The sequence below is a fragment of the Dermacentor albipictus genome, unplaced genomic scaffold (genome assembly GCF_038994185.2).
Source record: "Dermacentor albipictus isolate Rhodes 1998 colony unplaced genomic scaffold, USDA_Dalb.pri_finalv2 scaffold_18, whole genome shotgun sequence".
Taxonomy (NCBI): domain Eukaryota; kingdom Metazoa; phylum Arthropoda; class Arachnida; order Ixodida; family Ixodidae; genus Dermacentor; species Dermacentor albipictus.
In genome coordinates this window covers 41,184-48,525 of record NW_027225572.1, presented here as the reverse complement: position 1 = coordinate 48,525, position 7,342 = coordinate 41,184, and the positions used below count along the sequence as shown (strand labels likewise).

Sequence of the window (7,342 nt, the reverse complement as noted above, 5' to 3'; positions counted from 1 at the left end):
ACAAACTGTTGTTGTCTATCGCCACAGGAATAAGATTACGAGGGAAATTGTGGGAGCAGCTGAGATAGCCACAAGAGGTTACGAGTGCGTTAGCACGCCGTCTATACTTCTATCTAGGAAAGAGCTTGAATTTGCGGGCATAGTAATCACATGACTGTTTTTTCCGCCTTCCCTTCAGTGTGTCTATTACAGCGGCGTCCCAGTAAGTATATACATACTCACCAGCTGCAATAAATCAATCTGTTGAAAGTTAGCGCTCGTCCTGTGTTCCTGCTTGTCCCTGTGTCATTTTTTGCGCTATGTATCCTAGTCTGTATGTATCTCACCAACACGCCCAAGCTTCTTCCCTGCCAATAGCGCAGTGTGTCCGTGAGCGTCATGAAAGGTCTTCATCGATAGCGGGCGGCTATTTTTGCTTTCTGCTTTAAGGTCACACAACTTCAAAGCCCGTTAGAAAATCACCGCCTCGCGGGAAAAAAAACGAGCTGTTTAGAAAACAAAAATTTAGTTATCCTCCTTCACGTCCGACAGCGGAGTGTGCCCGTGAGTGCCACAATAGGTCTTGAAAGAGACGTTTGAAAACATCGTTAGCGGGCTAACGATGCCTATAGGTGCGGCAGGAAAAAAGTTAACTGACTTTCCTCCACCTTAAGTCCCCTTACTATAACTTAAGTAACCGTACCCTGAGTATCCACCTCACTGCGACGTAACGTGTGCAATGCCCCACGCACTCGGCACGCTTCAATCGGCCACGAACGTGGAACCACGGTGGCGTCGGGGAACCGAGGCCTCGCTGTGATTCCTACCCAGACGTAAACGTGACTAATTTTTTTTTCAAAGCCATTTACTTTGTGCACAGAAATGACGTCAATCCGAGCATTTTTTGACATGTGTTTACCCTTTGCGTAGTCGGCCATTTTTCATTTTCGGTGGCACAGCTGGATCACGCCGGATGTTCTGCCTCATGGGACAAATAATGCTTTCGCATTATTAATCCAGGAGCTGTTGCACATCTTCAGGGCAAGACATCGCGCGTAGCGGTTTATTCTACAGCAATCTTAAAACTGTGGCGTTGCACCTACTCCACTCGGCGCGCATGTCTGGCAGCAGAAGATACAGCCGTCTTACAGCCTCCCTGTTTTGGTTTAGCGCTCCGCGAAACGAAATTCGCCATGCCACAGTTCAGCGGGTAAGCGCATTTTTTTAGATCTAAAAGTCGATATATGGCTCTTAGGGAATGTTTGCTTCATTTTTCAGTTATGGTGAGCCTGCCGAAGCTCAAATATTAAAAGTTATTTAACAAAGTTCTCTCAACTAGCACCTACTTACCACGTATCACCCGTCACCCAGTGCTCGCCACCACTGGCGCAATATTTCTGAAGGCACCAGCCTCTTATTTCAAAACGGGTAACTTGAAATATTGTTTAAGATCTTAGTAGAAAGCACCCGGAATATGTGATGTTGATGGATGATTCTGTTGATGGACGATTAGACAGGTTATCATAAATGATAACACATTTTACAGACGTTAACACATTTTAGTTTAAGCATAAATGAATGCCGGCACTTCAGCTAACTTTTGAAGACACTGTGTTTCTTGGCGCATTACCAGCACTTTTCAGTATAGGGTATGCAGTTCTACGCCTCTTTTTTGAGGCGGTGTGAAAGGTAGCGCCGTATAAAATATGTGTCGATCATCCCGAAGATAGATCTGGTACCGGACGTACCGGCGTTCCCAGTGGTATCGATACCGATTGTACCAGTGGTGTGCTGATTCAGAAGAGAGATTCGGGACCAGCGGTAAGGTTCTGCTTGTGGAATCGCAGTGCGATAACGGTGATAACGCTGGTATCGGTTGCAGTGTATGGTGCTCTCGGTAATACTGGTACCGGTAGTACCAGTGATATCAATGGGGCTTCGATGCAAAAGATACATCGGGAACTTGTGGTACCGGTTTGCCGGTGGTATCGGTACCTGTCGCACCACCATGAGGTCGGTAGCATCAACGACTGCGTGGTACTCTGTGTGGTACGGGCTGTATATGTACTGTTGGTGCGGCACCGGTGTTACTATTAGTACCGGTGGTACCACTTTGCAGTACCACCACATGGTGGGGGTACGGGCAATAAGGCAAGCGTTCTCGCATTGTTCCCTCGTGACAGCTTCAGATACAGCTGTCGAGCCGCTACGCGTCTGGTCGAAGAACCAGAAGCTTTCATTTGAGGCACCTGCAAGCCTCTCAGACAAAGTTTGATAGTTCACAAAAATGATTCTCACCCCCAAGTACTCAGGAAGACATTGTCTTTCAGCGATTTCATCTGGACGTTGAATAACCGCCAGATGTTTTGTAGCTGGTAGCCCTGGCTACTGTTATTATCACCCTCACACTCACTTGGACCAATTTTAGGCACTTTCATGCAAATCTCTCCGAGTTTAGGCCAATACTCATTAATTGCCTTGACTGAAACTTGGTTGTCAGACGATGACAAAAATCTTTATTGCTTCCTTAACTACAATTCAGAATATTGTAACAGATTAACTAGCTGTCATGGTGGTGCGGCAATATATATCTCTCCTGATCTTACTTATCGCAGACGACATGATCTACATTTACCCATCACTAATTGCGGATCTGTCTCGATTGAAATAGCTAATTGTTACCCCTCTAATGATAACAGAGATTTCATATTTGGATGCATTTATCGTTCGCCTTCATCATCAGTCGACGACTTTTTTTCTATTCTTGATCATACTTTACATACCCTTTCACTAGAAAATAAAAATGTCATTATAATGGGTGATATCAACATTAACCTACTCAATGCCACATCACCAACAGTTATTTCTTACACCAGTCTACTACAAAGCCACGGATATGAATGCTTAATTGATGTTCCTACACGACAGGTTCCTAGTGGCACAGGAACGCTAATTGATCATGTCCTATCTAACTTAATAACTTCACCAGAGGCAAAAGTTCTTGATATGGACATAACAGATCATTACCCATTGCTTCTACGTTTTAAACATAACTCGAATCCTTGCCCTCTTCCACACTTCAAATACATTCTGGACAAAGAGATCGTCATAACTGCCATTGCTAATATAGACTGGTCTGAAATAAAAATTTTTAATGATCCTCAGAAAGCATTTTCTAAATTTCTTACTGTAATAATATCACTTATTCATAAATTCACTTGTAAAAGGAAATGCAAAAAAACCATTGCGTTCTCTCAGAATCCATGGATGTCTAAAAAGTTATTACCAGCTTTGCGTAAACGCGATAACCTGTACAAAAAAACTACAAACCAGCCTTTTAATACCAAATTAATTGCCCGATATAAAAGGTTACGTAACTCTATAAACAACCAGTTAAAAGTGGCAAAACGATTACATCTTGAACAAAAAATCTTACAAGCCGGCAATAACAGCAAATGGAAATGGAACATCGTCAACTCCTTTCTAAACAGAAATTCTAAACCAGAACAGCTATCAAAAATTGTATACAATAACTCAGAGTGTAACTCCCCTAACCAAATAGCCAACGCCTTCAGCTCCTACTTTTTTGATAATGACACACCCTCTCTTTCACAAGTAACTCAACTTAATCGTCTCCCTCACACATTTTTTTTTTCCGCACAACGCCAGAAGAAATATATAACGTTATATGTCACCTAAAACCCACCAGTGCTGGAATAGATGAAGTTCTACCTGCTACCATTAAAATGATTGCCCACCTAATTTCTGATATCATGTCTCATATTACTAATTCGATATTCAAGACTGGTGTGTTTCCTAACGAGCTCAAGCGCGGTAAAGTCATTCCAGTTCTAAAAAAAAGGTGACAGTACATTAATACGTAACTACCGCCGTATTTGTATTTTACCCTTTCTCGGCAAAGTTCTGGAGAAATTAATCGCAATGCGTCTAACTAAATATCTCACTAAATTTAATATTCTCTCTTCATGACAATTTGGCTTTCGTAATGGATACTCCACAGATTTGGCACTCATACATCTAACTGACCAATAAAAAAAATAATTGACGATGGTCTATTTGCAGGTTCAGTTTTCATTGATCTGACAAAGGCATTCGACTGCTTAAACCATATTATCCTTTTTGCTAAGCTTGAGGCTATCGGTGTTCGTGGTCCTGCACTCTCATTATTAAAAAGTTACTTATCAAACAGGGTTCAAGTATTGTCTGTATCTAACGTCTACTCCAGAGAACAAACCACTAACATTGGCGTCCCTCAAGGATCCATCTTAGGACCACTACTGTTCTTGATTTCTATCAATTACCTACCTAACTGTTTGTCCTCTACTAAGTGCATCCTGTACGCTGATGATACTACCATATTTTACTCTGATAAACACATGTCACTTCTTATTAACAAGCTAAATACTGATCTACAAAATGTTTTAAGTTGCTGTAATGCCAACCTATTATCTATTAATGCCACCAAGACCAAATTTGTTGTATTTTCCTCACATCAACAACATTCGGCATTCTCCCTTTCTTTAAATTTCGGATCACACTCCATCTCTCCCAGTCCATGCTCATCTTTTCTTGGGATTTCTCTTGACTGCAGCTTGAAATATAAAGATCACATTTCTCACATCAAAAAGAAAATAGCATACGGTATTCGCGTTCTAATTAAAACTCGTCCCTACTTTACACATAATACATTATTCTCGCTATACCACTCATTCATTCACTCTCATATTAACTACGGCATACTATGCTGGGGTCACACTTATAACACTTACTTGGCATCCCTCCAGGTAATCCAGAACCAATCCATAAGAATAATTAGAAGCAGTTCACGCTTTGCTAATGGAAAATCCGTACTACCATTTCAGAACTCACCAAATATAATCTAGGAATTTTATTCTACAAATATATGACTAAGGAACTACCATCAATCTGCTTCTCACCTTGTGACCCAATAGCTCATAGTCACACTAGATTTGCACTCAATAATAATTTTCTTCCACCTAAAGTGCGAACTAACTATGGTAAACAGACTGCGGAATTTTCCGCAATATCGCTTTGGAATACTCTACTCCCTATCATCAAAAATGCAAAAAATTTATACCAATTTAAAAAGAACCAAAATCATTCATAATAAACACTTACTGAAACTCTTCTTGCTTTTTTGTATTACGTTTTCTTATATTGTCCTGCGGTTAACAAGTGTTCTTATTACTCATATGCTATAAACATGTTTTGATATTACTCTTAGTTCTCATCTGTACTACTGTTGCTTTAAACATTGTATAACATCATAAGTGTCTTTAGTAGGAGGTCCCGATAGTCTTTGACTTTGGGACCTCCTTATGTATACTACGCAAATGCAATTATCTGTATTTTTACTAATAAATAAATAAATTGTGAAACATTGTGAAAAAAAGTGACTTCTCAAGGGCATTGTTTGTTAACCACAGTGCGACACAATTTTCACACTCCTATGCGCAACGAAAAAAAACTTTCTGCCCCAGACATCTTTTCGACAGTTTCATCTTTGACCACAGTGCCGCTAAAAGTCTACTGAGCCCCCATCGACAAACTTGAATGAGCGCTGATGTATTGCGTGGTAATCTACCGCATTAGAACTTTGAGTATTGCGCATCTTGTAGAGAATAAAAAAATCTAAACAATTTTGATAGAGAGGCTTGTACATATACGTGAGTTTCCGATTGTGTGTGTCCTTTACTGTGACCAAAACTCTGCCCGGTGTACGGCTGTACTTCAATGAAGCCCTTGGTGTGGCATCATTTGTGCTTCCTGATACTTTAACTTCCGAGTATTGAAAGCCTAGTGAGTGGCCCAGAAAAATTGCTGCTGTTACTGGAAGATACATCTTTTAAATATTCAGTAAGGTGCAAATGTCGCTTTCTAAGAAATCGAAATGAATTGCAATTATTTTTGTCTGGCTACGCCCACATCAGAGCAAAGGCCCCTCCCATACTTTTCCAACTACCCCGGTCATGTGCTAATTGTGGCCATGTTTTCCCTGAAACTTAATGTCATCCGCCCACCTAACTTTCTGCCGCCCCCGCAGAGGCGTCTGCGTCAGCAGGCGTTTGGTGTTCGTACGTACCAGAACACACGAGGGTTGGACCCTCCCGCGTGTAACCGTGCGCGGCTGAGCCGTGTCTGGGGAAAGGGGGATACTGGGGGTTGAGCCGATGCCGGGTGTTTGGAGCTTTAAAGCCCCCCGGTGGAGGCAACACACCTCTTCGGCCTTTGCTTCACATAGACGGCAACCCCGGACTGACCCACCTGGGGGAAATCGGTAGTTGCCTTTTCCTTTCTCTTTCTCCCTCAAATCTTCGTCTTTCTCTCACTTTTATTCTTTCCTGTCCTCTCTTTATTTTCGTATTACTTCCGGCTTCATAGGCAGCGAGGGTTAACCTTGCACTATATCCAGTCTTGGGTGTATGTATTCTGTTATAGCGGGGTTGTACCGCTGGCGTGCGCAGAACTGAATATTTCCGTCCTGTGTCGACCCCTGGTGGGGCTCCATGGTGGGCGGCGGCCATCCCTGCCGAAAACACCATACTTCTAATGGCCACTTCTTTTCCCCAACTACCTGATCGCCCTCAGAAACGAGGGCGCACCGAAGATATTTTCCAATTTCTTGGAAACAAACTGCCAATCTTCATTCATTCAAACAAACCTGAAAAGTCCATGAGAATGATTTCTCCTTTCCTCGTGTCTAAGTATCTCACTGAAACCCTTGGTACAGGCTAGAAAGCATCGAAACTGGCTAGCGGCGATCTCCTTTTGGAACTCCGCGATCCAAAACAGTTTGAAAACCTTCCTAAAGTTGAGTCGTTTGGGAAATCCCAGTAACAGTAACCCCACACCGAACTACGAACACCAGCCGTGGTGTTGTTTCTGAGGACGATTTGATGGAGCTCACAGAAGCCGAACTGTTGGAAGGCTGGAGTGAGCAAAACGTGATCAATGTTAAAAGAATCATGCTAAGGCGCGATGGGAAGGAGATAAAAACCAAGCATCTTGTACTGACTTTCTCCTCAAGCGTTCTGCCTGAGACACTCGAGGCCGGCTATGTAATGCTACGGGTCAGGCCGTATGTTCCAAATCCTCTGCGCTGCTTGAAATGCCCGCGTTTCGACCCCAGTTTCCAGAACTGCCGAGGCCTGCAGACATGTGCAAAATGTAGTTCCCGTGACCATGCCTCTGAAACATGCGAAAATGCGCCACACTGCGTGAACTGTGATGGTGAGCATGCCGCATACTCGTGGTCATGCCCGTCTTGGGGGCAAGAAAAAGAAAAAGTCACAATCAAAGCAAAAGAAAATATATCATTCAA

The 7,342-nt window shown here is 42.6% G+C and overlaps 1 protein-coding gene across 1 annotated transcript in view; it reads left to right on the top strand.

Annotated features, from left to right (window-relative positions):
- Positions 1-1,100: 1,100 nt before the first annotated feature.
- The window catches only part of LOC135900820 (uncharacterized), a 44,304-nt gene continuing 38,062 nt past the window's right edge, over positions 1,101-7,342 (top strand). The window contains exon 1 of the mRNA XM_070529166.1: positions 1,101-1,189. The gene's annotated coding sequence lies outside the window, so the exon portion shown is untranslated. The remainder of the gene's footprint in view (positions 1,190-7,342) is intronic.